Source organism: Prenolepis imparis, unplaced genomic scaffold (genome assembly GCF_030444845.1).
Source record: "Prenolepis imparis isolate NDT839.2.m4 unplaced genomic scaffold, iyPreImpa1.0 SCAF_3, whole genome shotgun sequence".
Classification (NCBI taxonomy): Eukaryota; Metazoa; Arthropoda; class Insecta; order Hymenoptera; family Formicidae; genus Prenolepis; species Prenolepis imparis.
The window spans coordinates 17,233,612-17,247,971 of record NW_028141161.1 but is presented as its reverse complement, the minus strand read 5'-3'; the positions used below and the strand labels follow the sequence as shown (position 1 = coordinate 17,247,971).

Sequence of the window (14,360 nt, the reverse complement as noted above, 5' to 3'; positions counted from 1 at the left end):
TAAAAAGCGATTTGTCAGAATCTGTAAAGGCAAGCCGACATTATAACAGCCAGAATCTGACATATGAAAAATGATATTGAATGATATTCGCGTTAACATGTACGAGATGTTTCCATACGTTATCAATCTTTTATTATATACGATTTTCAGTTTTTGCACTTTTTATACCGTACAACAACGTGGCACTGCCGCGATGATACTTTCATACGCTTTCACAGAGAGTGGTATGCATCTCTATATATGTAGATGTTTCCAATAATAAAATAAATATCACGCCATAAGAGGAAAATTCTGCGATTTAATGGAATAGCATATTGCACGCACTCTTCATTCTGTTTCCAAGAAGTTGTGTGAAAAGTGCCGACAAGTATTCTATTCGATTCTTAATCAAGCGTGCGATCGATAGCACGCACGAATGTAGGCGTACACTTATCACGTACAAGGTGCTGATTCGAGGGATCGTTCTATTATATACGACCCTCATTAAGTGTGGAACTCTTCTATCGGTGCAGGTAAGATTACGCTACCAGTGAAAACCGTTAACTTCTTTATGCAATACCGTTTTCTATTCACGCAGAATTCTACTCGATGATTTCACACGATGAAAAAACCACGATATATATATATATAAAACTTGATCTTTCTCTCTCATCATTATACGTCACGCACAGTTCCATCGGCACTATATGGATATTCTTTTGGCATTCGTACAAAAAGGATAAGGTACGATGGGAGTTACAAGCGAGGTCTTTTCGCCTTCTTACGTTATACGAGAACTCCAAAACAATCTTCAATTCAATTACGTCGGAAGTCAACTTCACTGAGTACCGCGAAAGTAATCGTACGGTTGCTCGAAAGGGAGGAGAATAAGAGAGGTCTTTCGAGAACGTCAGGCATCTCATAATTCTGTTTCGTTTTACCGCAGCATCGCGCGGCACGAGGCCAAGAAAATTGTAGAACGATAGGTTCTCGCGACAGGACCGTCGGTCGGGTCGACCACGGCGCAGGATATCCTGGACGGCGCGATTATGCAACGACATTTGCACGTGCATTGATTCGAGGGACCAATCAATTATCCATCCCGGATCGCCGTCGAGGGATCGGAAGATCGGAATTTCTCTCGAGTGTGCGAAATCGCCGGGACGGAAAATTGTTTTTCCGCGATTTGCCGTACGTAGCTGTACGTTTTACGTACAGCTATATAACTGCCGCCGCGGATGGAACTTTATCGATTTCATCGGGAATACAGCGCGCGTCGTCAGTGGATTGGGGCATACACGTCGTCCAGCAACCGGCGAGACGTGAAAACGCGAAATGGAAAAAGAGCCTCTGTGAACCTCGGTGCGCACGACACATCGCGGGGAAAGCGAATGAAATTTTTGCGTTTAATTGGAAAAAGAGACTCGACGCGCGCGCGCGCGCGAGACAAGAGGATGCGATTTTGAATTTTTTTTTCCCCCTCTATATCACCAGCCTATTCCGCTCGATGATCCTGATCGTTCCTATTTCCCAAATTTTCGGGGGTTTGGTTCGCACTGCGGTCCGTACCGCGAACGCGGCTACGACGGAAGGAAGGAAAAGACCTTTAACATCGCCGGCGGAGAAGTTCACACTCTATCCGGTGAAATATCCGTTCCTGTTCGCGCGCACCGGGATGACGCGCAAGATAGATCGTTGCCCGTTTTTATTCGCGCTACGTCGGTGTGGTCCGTGCGACAGCATCTCACCGAATATCTCGGATATCTCGGCGACGTCTACTCCGTAACCCGTTCCGAGGCGACAGGAAAATGATCGAAATCGCCGTCCGGTGGAATCTCGTCGATCTTTGAGACTTGCAGCCGCGTCGAACTTTACGATTTCACTGATATACGAGCCGTTCGATACACTGTTTATCATATCCTCGCGCACCTCAGGGGGAAGAGAGAGGATCCAGCGCGAGAGAATACTGATGACCATAGGAGAGATGTGTCTTTTTCGTCGGATCACGTACCTGGACGAATTGCGGTGGCCCGCGCCGGTAGAAACCAGAGTAATTCTGTGGCGAAACGTGTGGCGGATCGCGCACGCAGGGAAGTCTCTCCTGGGTACTAGAAGAGGCGCTCTCACTCGCTCCCGCGTGTCCTTGGACTTGAGCCCCGTTCACGGCCACAACCAACACAGAAATGCTGGGATTGCAAGGCGTGCGGCCACTTTTCCTGCCGGTACCCACCAGGTGGGGGGATGTGCCCGGTTGCTGTTGGCAGGTGGAATGCTCAACATCACCGCAACGTACTCACGAATTATTAGTGCGACGGGACGCCTCCGGAGGAGAAAGAGAGAGGGGCAAGAAGAAGAAGAAATGATGGTGGTGGAGGTGGCGATGGTGAAAGAGTGGGGAAAGGGATACACAGAAGGAGGAAGGTATAAGGCCCTCTGTGATTCGGACGATCCACGGTGTGATTTCAAGTACGTTCACCGGCTACACGCTTCCGCGGTTCCGCGGGATCTACCTTTCGGATTTTTGACCCCGCGCGCGAGCTTAAAGCTTTCCCGGCAGATCCCGAACACGCACGATTTTTTTTTAATTCGAATTAATTTCATATTATTTTGTATTTAACGAGCTTGTGATCGATATATTAATCACCATAAGATTTAGCAATATATATAGTTAGTATATTATTGCTTGGAACGTTTTTCCAAATAATTTCCAAGCACATGAGATTTTTATAATAATATTTATTGGACATAAATTCCAACAATATTTTAAAGAAATCAACTATGTAACGTAAGTGTTAAATTCATCGAGTTAGTGTGAAATGATGGTGCAGATGACGCTTACACCAAAATCATAAATCAACAAAAGCATTCTATAAACTAATTACTTCCGTCTCTATCATTTTCACATTCTTCAACAATGTACATATGCTTAATAAACAAAACTGTAAAATTAGGCTCGCGCGTCTCGAGCTTAATGGCCGCTACATAGGCGCAAAAGGCACTTTCCTAACTTTATTACTATTAAACGACGTGATTTGAAGTAGCGGTTTAAAATTTTATGACATAGTAGGATTGCACGCGACATATCGCATGCGTGCGACGAGTGCATAATATCGACACTCCGAACGTGAAGCCGCGATACTCTTTTATTCATCAACGGCGCGATCTGAAATTTCAATTATGCTATTGCTCATTCATTTTCATCGATGGCTAGCATCGAGCGCGTGCTAAAAACGAGATGTTGTAATCATATTCATTCACAGCTGCAAATATAAATACATCATGTTCAATCGTGCGCGACACACACATTCACACGTCTAAGGCTTCGCTGTACTGCACTATCTCGCGATCATTAACAATTCGTTGCCAATAATGAGAAAGTTAAGTTATTGTGCACGGTTATCTCTCCGTAGTACGTGATTTCATCTTTCATCATTTTTCTCAAAATTAAAACATTACCTTTATGAGTAATTTTATATACCTATAATTAGATGAAATAGTTTCTAATTTATATTATTATAATTTTAGTTCTAATTTATATTATAATTTTATTTTAATATTTTATTATTCTTTTTTTATGTACAATCAATACGAATTTTTCTCTTTCTATCATTGATTGGGAATTGCTATCTCGATATGTCTTACACGTGTATACGCGGAAAACTATGTTTGAAAAGAAATCATTTTATAAGAGAGAAAAATAATATTTATTAAATTGATCAACTTATATAAAAAAGAAAAAAAAATGATCAAATTAATTACATCTGTATTATATTTGATTAAATCTTGTTTTTACGGATATTATTAATGTCTTAAATTCCATAATAAACATTCGTAAAAAATAATCTTGATTTTCAGATAACATAATTCATTACATCAAATACGCGAGAGTGCCGTGAGACAGGAAATGTAACTCTCATCGCATGCCGAATATGTTAATAAAATTTCCACTTAGAAAACACCGAGTACTTCCATTAAATGCATATTCTCGGAAGAGAACTATCTACGGGTTTATTTAACCGGAATACACAGCTTATCTCATTTCAATAGTGTAATTGAACAGCACCTATCTGAACGTCAATTATCATACTTGAAGATTCATATTGCGAGTTCGCTTGAAGAATGCGGCATTGCAAGACGGACGAATTATTATGGCGACGATCTGCTAATGAATACCCATTTAGATTCAACCTACAATTAGCGTTTTTCTCTTTTTGGCGCATATAATCGAGAACCGCTATTTCAATATACCTTACACGCGTGCATGCAGAAAAAAAGCCAGGCTTAAAAAGCTCGCTCAGAACTTTCGATAAAAGTCATTATGTATAAGGCAGAATCATTCAGATCAGTGTTTTTCGGATGATGCTCGAAACCGATATCGAAATGATGGAATAAAAATAAAATTTCAGCGAAAGGATAACACGTCACGATCTTTTTTATTTTCGCTTTCATTCTTTCTTATATATCTTCGAATTATTTCTAGGGAGGCGCGAGAGATCTATATATGAATATATTATTAAAAGCTTCATTAATTTCTCGGATTTGTGCTTAAATCGAATTGAAAAAAAATACCAATCTATTACTAATACTTTCGGTCCAAGAACTTGTTCGCCACTGCTGGTCACCTTTCTCGCTCCTGGATTGAGATTATAATTATGCAGGGATCTCTTCGCGGAATTGTTGCGTTTCTCATGAAACGCACGGTGCAATATCGTGATACGGGCAAGATTCCGGAATTCCGGAATTCCGCGCTGACGTTATCTCCGCAGCGGGGAACAACGATTTTATAAATCGCCGTAGGCAGATACGATCCCGTTCTTTAAATCGTGCGAATGCGAGTGCCGCATTAAAACGTATATTAAAACGGATGTTGTAAATTCCGGAGCTACTTTGCGCTACATTGAGCCGCGCTACATCGCATTGAAATCCGACCTGTGCGATCGTTGTCGGCGCGATTCCCATTCCCGACAACCTGCTTGAAAGCTTTTCGCGACACGCAACCGTCGTCGCAGCCCTTGATTCGCACTTCTGCGCGCGTATACACGTGACATATGTGATCGTCACCGTGTGTCGCCGTCGTTAACTTCGTAACTTATTGTAATCCAGTTGCGCTAACTCGCTTAGTGGCTTAATAGCCATGAGAACTGTCCGAGACTGGATGAACGAGTAAGTAGGACAAACGGCCTGTCGTCTAAGTCGCGATCTGTCAGGATATTTATAATCGCGATGCGGATAAAAATTTTTCGATATCTGCACTTTTCGAAGCCTACCCGGTCAGAATTATCTCAGAGGCATTTAAATCTTGTACAATTCTTCTTTCTAAGTACTTTTGTAAATAAAAATTCAAACGTCCTGAGATATGATCTTTTTGAACAGATAAATGTTATAGATATTGTTTAAGAAAATTATTATACTGTGAAGAAATGAGAATCAACTTGGCTGAAAATTTTGCATGTATTTTAAGGATCAATGATGATAGATTTTTATTACATGTGTCAAAAATTAAATTACTTTTAGAAATTTCTTTTGTTTTTCAGAAATTGAAATCTAATGAGTAGATAATATCACAAGTATTCAAATAAAATTCATATCGCGTAAAAAAAATATTGCAATTATTTCTTTGATTAAAATTTACATCTACAAATCACTTCGTGTGAAATTGACTATTAAATTTGCGCGTTTACACGTGGATGGATGTGAATTAGTATCGCGGCTTAAGCGCACATGTATACCACGATGTGTTGAAATTTTTCCATAATAAATCTCGTCGCCATTTTACAATTTACACTGAACGAGTGCGTGCGGAAAATGACATTCCGCGGACGCTTAAGGTAATGATTTCGCGCGACACGACACTGTTTCACGGCTACCTTTCGCGCGTCTTGTTTAACGGATCACGAAGGCATACACATACAACGAATTCTCTTGTTGCAATCAGTGGACCCTGGACGAACTCGTTTAGTTATTTTGCGGTGAAATTAACATATTTACGGCGCGGACCCCTCAGGGTACGAACTGTAATTTTGGGAAGCGGGTGGGTGCAGCGTAACGCACATGCAATTTATATATGCATTTATGTTTATATATATGTATATATTCCTTCTATATATATATATATATATATACATATACGTAAAATATAATCAGACACTATGGATGTGCACTTTGAAATTTGGCGAGTCTTCGAAATCGTTATCGATATAATGAATTAAAGCTTACGAAAAGAAACGTTACGAATAAATAAAACGCGAATAAATTGTTATATAGTTCTCTACAGCGAGAATTTTTCTAAAATATTGAAAACGTTATTTAACGAATATATATATATATATATATCGATTGCGGTAAACCGATATCTATAATAAAAAATAAATAATCCAATAAAAAAATACGTGTAAATAAAAAATCCGTAAAGCTGGATTTTTCACATTCTGAAAAATGTATGGTTTTTTATGATTGTATGCGCCAATTTTTCTCATATTTATCCTATTCATTCGCGACAAAAAGCAAATTTCATATACACTATACCACACAATATCTTAATGTTTTAAAATCGAGGTTAAGATAATACTATGCTCTGAGATTTAATATTATGATCAATCATGTGAAATAGGTTATATCTCACGTTTCTAATCAGCATAAAATATCCAGCAAACTTAAATTAGCTGATACGCGACGCCTGCTATTACTTCTTATGGGTGTGGAGAGGCCTTAACACGGATAAGTAAATGACAACGATTTGCTTTATTATAATACATTTTGTTGCTCCCGTCTCTCTCTCTCTCTCTAATTATTTAGATATTCCGAGAACGTTCCGGATCATAGAACCAGAGTTTTGTCACTGCAAATAGTAGAAGCTTATCCTCATGCTATGAGATAATATGTGAGACTTTAGATCGATTAATGGTACAATTGTAATGATTTATAAATTTTAAATTAAACCATGCATTTTTGTGTGTGTTTTTTGTGCATTGTATTTTTCCACATATAAATTATTTTTTAACAAACAATTATTGATAACTAATTTTTCTCCTGGAAATATAGCCAATCTATATCAAAAATATTTGTTCAGAAATTTGTGGACTCTTCGGAGAGCTTAACAAATTTACATTAACAACTTTTGTTTTATGGCTTAAGATAAAGCTCGTTAATGTTGTTCTTTGCGTTCCCTTGCTCTTGCATTTAATAGTTGCGTTTTGATGCGGCTATCAGCATTCTATTTTTTTTACCACTGAATTATACTCACTCTAAGCATTATAGTAATGCTAAGCTAATAGACGTAATACTAAGCTCGTATCATATTACTGTTGACTACAAACAGTTAAAAAGTTGAAAGGAAGTTGAAAGAAATTACTAGGAAACTTTAAAATGACAGGGCAAAGAATTTGTCTTTAGAGATAATGACACATCCTAATAGCAGGTATAAATAACAAATTACCGCATTATAACAGGATGCCGTAAATATATTCCTTCTTTATAAAATAAATATAATGATGAAACAATGACGAATGTTAGGCTATATAAAGACACTCTTAGCATCATCAAAATAAAATACGACACTATTGCATATTGTTATATGTTTTATACTAACATTATCTTCTATTATTTTGTATGAATATCTCGTAAGTTAATATTTCAACATCACACAATGTAAAAAAAATTTTTTTTTATATATGTAGTAAAATTTTCTCTATTTATTTAAAAATTTTATTTAATTAATTTATTGTTATATCTTTCTCGTATTGTCAGTTTATGTTTACCAAATATTGAGTACATCGTATAAAATGTTATCTCTTTGTATTTGGTTACGCCAATTTTGTCATGCAAATAATATGCAATATCGAATAACGAATGCTATTAAACAATATTGTTTTATAAAAATTTTACAATCGGCGGCTGAAAATTAACGAATATTTTTCTAATCAACATGCAAAAGATCATTAAAAGGGCAGATCTTAAATTGTATTTAATTAAGTTGTCGATTGCGTTATCGATGAATAATATATTTAAACCGAAGTAGTTATATTATCAAATAAAATCTAATTTTTACATACTTTGCATTTTATAAGTTTTATAAAAATGACGTATGACCTTTTTATTGAATGCATATATATAGGTATAACTGACAAAGTAAAATTTATAAGAGTATATGTAAATGCAATATGTATCTCTACCTATATTTCGGATAACCCAAATAGGATATTAAACTACTGACAGACGCGATATTCGTCCTGCTTTTGGATCATCAAGTATCCTGTGATAAGTATCATATAATGTAATATTAAAATAATTTTCCTAACTTTTCCAAGAACTGATTCTATATATGAAGCACGTCGTTAAGAAATTAATTCTTTGAGATGCAATAATACGCAGAATAATGCGCTGCAATTATAGTTTGACTTAATGACTTGTGATTATTGCATTTGCGCGAATCATAACAAAAGTAGGTTACTTTTGCTGAATATTCTGGCGCAAAGTACCGATGATATATTTAATCATCGCGTCTCATAAAAAATGTCAAACGCGCAAAAGGTTCAGGATAAAAGTTTTTTGCGCGATTGCGAATTAATTACTTATATCAATCGGAGAAATACATATATAACGTATACTTTTAGAATTTCTTACCTTAACTATGCCGCGTAATCGTTGTGATAGCTTCCATGCTTGCTCCGTAGATAGACTATTCTGTAACAAAAAATAAATCTTTGCTCTAAAAGTGCTATCCAAAACGAACATGCGTAGTTGACAGAACAATGCACTTTTATATATATAAGAAAAATCAATGACATGTAATACGATTAACTAGAGGGAAGAAGCGATAGTAGATGTAACGAGATGTCAGAAAGTGCATGTAGCAACGTACCATTAACGCACCATGATCGCTTATCAGTTATCAGTATCATAAGTGCTATCTATATTTAAATCTTTCAATTTGCAAAACGTTTATATACTTTACTCCTAAGAATTGTTAAAATGCAAAAAAATTCTTCTCTTTATTTCATCAAATATACCTTATGCTCTTTTGAATGAATAAATAAATAAATAAAATTTCTTAAAATAATTGTGCTTTACATTATTATATTGTCAAGAAAATAAAAGTTGAATTTGATAATTTAATTATTTCAGTTCAGATCTACCATTATAATTCGGTAACACAAGTATTTATCGATAACTTGATTAATTATAATTTAAGATCTGCCTTTTTAATAATCTTTTACATATTGACTGGAAAAATGTTTGTAAATTTTATACCATCGATTGTAAAATTTTCATTTCTTGATTCATTGATTCTATTGATTTTTAAAAAATTTTTTTCGTAAATTAATTCGATCTTCATATATATTCTGTAAAATATACAAGCTATATATAAAAAAATTTATTCTCAATCTCTTTTCACCTTTTGCGTTCCATGTTTAATTTTAAATTTAAATTTTAAACATCTCTCCATTGCCTGTTTTGTTCGAAATGCAAGTAGGATTCTCAACCGTTAATCATTCGTTTCATCGAAAAACAACATTTGTTAACGAGGTCCCTCTCAAAAGGTTTATAAAATCATTAAATTTCATCTAACTGTCAATCTCCCTGTTTCATCAGTCTGCTGATACATAGCGAATCGTCAGACTATGTGTACTTGTCGATTCCATTGTGACGCTCGGACGCTCGGACACAATATTGATTCGTTGCAATGCCCCTGCAGGGTCTCCGTTTTTGTACGGGCGTTTTTGACGTATGCTGGATGGTCGTGTTTACGCAGGGAAGGGACATAGCGTGTTTTACGTGTGTAATTGATCAAAGCCACGGAATCAGGAAGTTTGCGGTATTAGAGAGCTTTTGGATATTTGCAAGCAGTGTCGTACCGATTTTATTCCCTTTTTCTCGTATTTTCACGCAGGATTGCAAATGCGCAAACTTCACAAATAGCATGTAAAATGTAACATTTTTATATGTGTGTTTTGTAGGAAATAAAATACAAATTTAAATACTAAAAAAGTTGCCAGGAATAAGCGACATTTTATCCTTTCTCTGATGTCTCATGTTTAATTAAAAAGATATTTTTAAAATATTTTTAAATTTATGAAAAATCTCCTCTCTCTCTCTCTCTCTCTCTCTTGGGGTATAAAAATATTATGTAAAAAAGAGAAAAAGAGAGAGCGAGAAAGAGAGAGAGAGAAATGGAAAACATTATCACAAATTCTTTTCATTAAATGTATAATTGAAAAAAATTTATTTGTTAACAAATCTACCATTCAGAGGCTGTTTACTATTTATGTCAAGTTTATTAAATGAATTTCACACGTAATAGACGAACTAAAACATATACGTTATTTTATGTATTTTATTTGCAAATCCTTATAGATTGATAAATATTAATTAAATGTCAAATTAATACCGATAAAACAAGAGATATTACTGATGTATTTAGATTTTAATAGCTTCGATGCAAATTATGTTATGCCAGGTTTTCATCGGAAGAAAGTGTTTATCCGTTTATACATATATAAACGCACGAGATAAACCGTGTAACCGTTGTCCTTGGACATTTGATTGTAAAGTAGCTCTCATCCGCTCTGTGTGTGTATATTTTGATGGCGTCAGTGAGTGGAGTAGACGTAAGGTTCCGATCGCGTTCCGGCCACGTAATACACTCGCCGCTGCATTTGCAAAGTAATTCCTGTCCGTTATCGATTAATCGGCTTGCTCAAATGATCGTTCGGTTCGCACACGTCCGGATAGGTTTTTGATGCCTGTCAAACGTGCGAACGTACGTGCCTCACGCCTCACGCCGTGAACGCCTCGCCTTCGTAGCTCGTCACAAAGCTGCTGTTTATGAGTAATTACACGTTTACTGGCGTTCTCGATAAATTACCTCGTCTCGGTAGCCAGTAACTTTATGACAGGTGAAAAGCGATTAATGGCCGTGTTACGTTGCAACTTATAAATGCAAGTTGTGATCGTCCATTTTCAGCCAACTTTCCGTCAGGAGACCTCTCTCTATCCTCTCTCTTTCTCCCTTTCTCTTTCTCTTTCTCGTCCCTCTCTTAATCTTCGCTACAACGAGACATCAGGAACACAAAAAGCTTTTCCCACTCCACTCCCTTTCGTTTTCTTTCGCTCTCGTTCTCATATTCTTTCCCTCTTCTTTTCTTTCTCCGGCTTCCGTCACTTCCGAACAAAAAGTGATATTCCGGCGCGCCGGCAGTAAAGAAAGTAATCGCTTAGAGGCTTTCTCGCGGCCTCGCTCTGTCTCGTGAGGTGTTGCGGCCTAATTGAGTCTGTTTGTAATCCTGCTTATGGATCTTTATGAAAGGGAAGGTTTACAGGCGCAGCATAAACCCCTCCATCCATCAACCGAGAGCGGCAGCTAAAGACCTCATCAGTTCCGGTGCCAGCAAACACCGTGTCCCCGGTGATAAGCTTTACCGAGATAGAAAAAAGAGGAGGCGGACATCCAAGACGCGTCAGGCAAAAATTCGCATAGTTTCCCCGGCGACTCTCCCCTGCCGTCGCGACCAAGATCTTATCCTCCGATGTGTCGTCAGATTTATCTAAGCATCAAGAACATGCGCCGGAAGCGCATAGAGGGGACGTTACATCTATAGAATGTAACGCGTTTAAGGAGAAAATAGAATAAATGCATGTATTAAACGTATACGACGCGACGCGAATATTTTTCCGCCGACGCTTCATTATCGAGTTATGCGCGATATTTTTGCGCCGCTTATCGTCATCTATACCGTGGCGGGACCTTGAAGAGACCTATCCTTTATTTCCTGCAACTTACCAAGCTCGTTAGGAATCAAGGAGGATTAATGTTCGCGTGTCGCAGTGAAGCTTGGTTAGTTGTAGAGAGACTGATGCGTCTGAAAGTTCCGGTTTGGAAGCTAGTGTCGCGACTATTCGCGTGTATACAAACTCGAATAATGAGCTCCGGGTCTTTCGCGAAAGAAACGCAGCAAGTTGCGAAAGCGGCTTAATAAAATTTCCCACCGGGAGCGCGACTAAAGCGTGTCACCCTTACGCAAGAACAAGGCCGCGCGACAAAACCTCGTTCCCAAGGAAAGGAATGGGAAGACTTAATTTCTAGCGTTGTCTATCAATTCTATCTGAGGCATGTTTTTAGTCTACTATCTGCTTCCTACGCGCGCGCGACGCGACGTCGTGCCGCACTCTCTCGCGCATTGTCATCGCGAAAACTTTATGCCAGCGCGCACGAAATAAATTTCCCTTCGTCTTCCTGGTGACACGCACGCGATGAATGCGAGATGGTACAGGGATTTACGTAAGGCTCGCGGCCCGAGTGCGGGCGGAGTAGCGAACGTGTTGGAGTATAATGAACCTTCCGCGCGCGCAATAATCCCGGGGAAACCCTACTTCTCTCCTCTTCAAGTGCGTTTTCCTGGGAGCGAGGAGAGAGATAGAGAGAGAGAGAGGGAGAAAGTCCTACCTCCTCGTGAAAGGAATCTTCGAGGATAATCTGAGCCCCGTGGTACATTCTTATTCCGTTCCCGCATCAAGCTTCAATGGCATCGATTTATCACGTGCTTCGTAGACGCACTACTTGCCCCGCGTGTTGGTAGATGGAGAAGACGCGCGAAAGCACGACTTGTGCACGCGAGCACACGTATATATACGTATCCTCTCCTCTTTCCTCTTTCCCCCTTTTTTTCTGCGGCGCGCATAAGGTATGCACGCCTGAGGACACGACTCTCAAAATCTTTCAGAGATGCGCACTTATAACACCGTATAAATACCGGGCGCAACATTCACGACGCGTAATCGCTTTGCTTTATAGGCGGGGTAATGACAAATCAATTTCTCCGACGAACACATTTCCTGGCCGATCGACGGCCTGGCAGGTTCCACGAGGGAGAACTCGCGCCGCAGCTCATCGACGGCGGCCAATATCGCCTGCATCGCGGCGTGTCGCTTCGAGGTCCGTTTCGAGATCGCCCACGTCCTCGCTCAACTCGCCCATCGCATCGAAACAAATTATGCCCGCGTGTATATATATATACTCGTACGTTCCCAGAAAAGACAGCCTGATGCATGGTAGCTGGTGCACACGGCTCTCTACGGCCCTAACCCCTTTATTCTTTTCGTACCTTTGCGGAAGAGAGCAACCGCGCGCCGTAAGCTGAGGATGGATATTAGAAATTCAAACTCGCATCCGCTGCGCCGCGTAGTGTTACAGCCAGTTCTGTCAGATCTTTATTACGATCCGATGCGCCGTTACACATACGATATTGTTGAGCTTCCGTTTTTCCTTAATCATCTAATGCCAAGATGCCGTTTTGGAGAATTAAGATAAAATGCTTGGAATAAAGACCGATTGTTAGAAAAAATAAATATAATGAAAAAGCTTCTAAAAATATATTATCCTTTTTCTCTACATATTTTGTCACATAGAAATCAGTTGAAGAAATCAGTTGAAGAAATCAGTTGAAGTAAATAAAAAATAATAAGTAAATTTAAATATGTATTTGTTTGCTGAGGGGTGAGGATTGTCTTCTTTTGGAGTTAAATTTGGAAATGTAATGTATTCTTTGCAAGAGTCTAGGAGATTATCTGGATAGGAGAATTAATCGTTCAATTATCGGAAATGTCGCGATCATTACTAACGCATTCGCAGCCGAGACTCTAATAAACCTGTGAACGTGTTTCCGAGTTATGTAAGTGCCTCGCGGTACAAGTTGCTAATTTGTAACGGCTTGTAACTTTAGCGCCGTTGGTAACAACGTAACAATTTTTGTTGATACCTTGCGATTATTCGCGGATATAAATAACTCATGTCCACATTCAATGTAAATTTCATATTTTCGCCTTGTTCCTGTCTCACGGCTTTCTTTTCTTTTTTCCCGATCGTGCGATTCACTCGATATGGTATCGAGCGCCATCGGCGCTGAAAATTCCAATGTTAAGCACTATGTCAAAATTCCATCATTATTGTGATAACCATCTAATTGCGAGCGCGAGGATCTTAGCGAAGCAGAAGAGTGTAGGTTTATTGAAGTTGCGCGGTTATTACAATATTAGAGCGCTGCTCATTACCGCACTGTGTGGTTTCAGTGCAAGTCAATGTGCTTTGAAGTACGTAGATGTAAATCTATATCTTTATGCGTCCACATTCTTCTCAAGGATGCACTATATATAAGCATAGTTAATATCATGATTTCATTCATTAACACTATAATGAGTCGGTTGATAAAGTGCCTTTGAAGCATTTAATGAAATAAATTCTCATTTTTTTCTTAGAAACGAATTTTACTTTCTATTTGGCGTATGTAAATATTACCAAAGTATCCTATACAATTTATTCGAATTTATCCTTCGTATATTACAAGAAATATTTAGCACAAGGAGATCTATTACTTCAAAAAGAATAT

At 38.3% G+C, this 14,360-nt stretch overlaps 1 protein-coding gene and 1 long non-coding RNA gene across 5 annotated transcripts in view; one reads left to right on the top strand and one right to left on the bottom strand.

Moving 5' to 3' along the window:
- The window catches only part of Atg16 (Autophagy-related 16), a 397,081-nt gene that overhangs the window by 332,196 nt on the left and 50,525 nt on the right, over positions 1 to 14,360 (top strand). The gene's annotated exons all lie outside the window — the stretch shown is intronic.
- The window catches only part of LOC145933543 (uncharacterized), an 82,700-nt gene that overhangs the window by 39,854 nt on the left and 28,486 nt on the right, over positions 1 to 14,360 (bottom strand). The window contains exon 3 of the long non-coding RNA XR_014424886.1: positions 8,602 to 8,661. This is a non-coding gene — a long non-coding RNA (uncharacterized LOC145933543). The remainder of the gene's footprint in view (positions 1 to 8,601; positions 8,662 to 14,360) is intronic.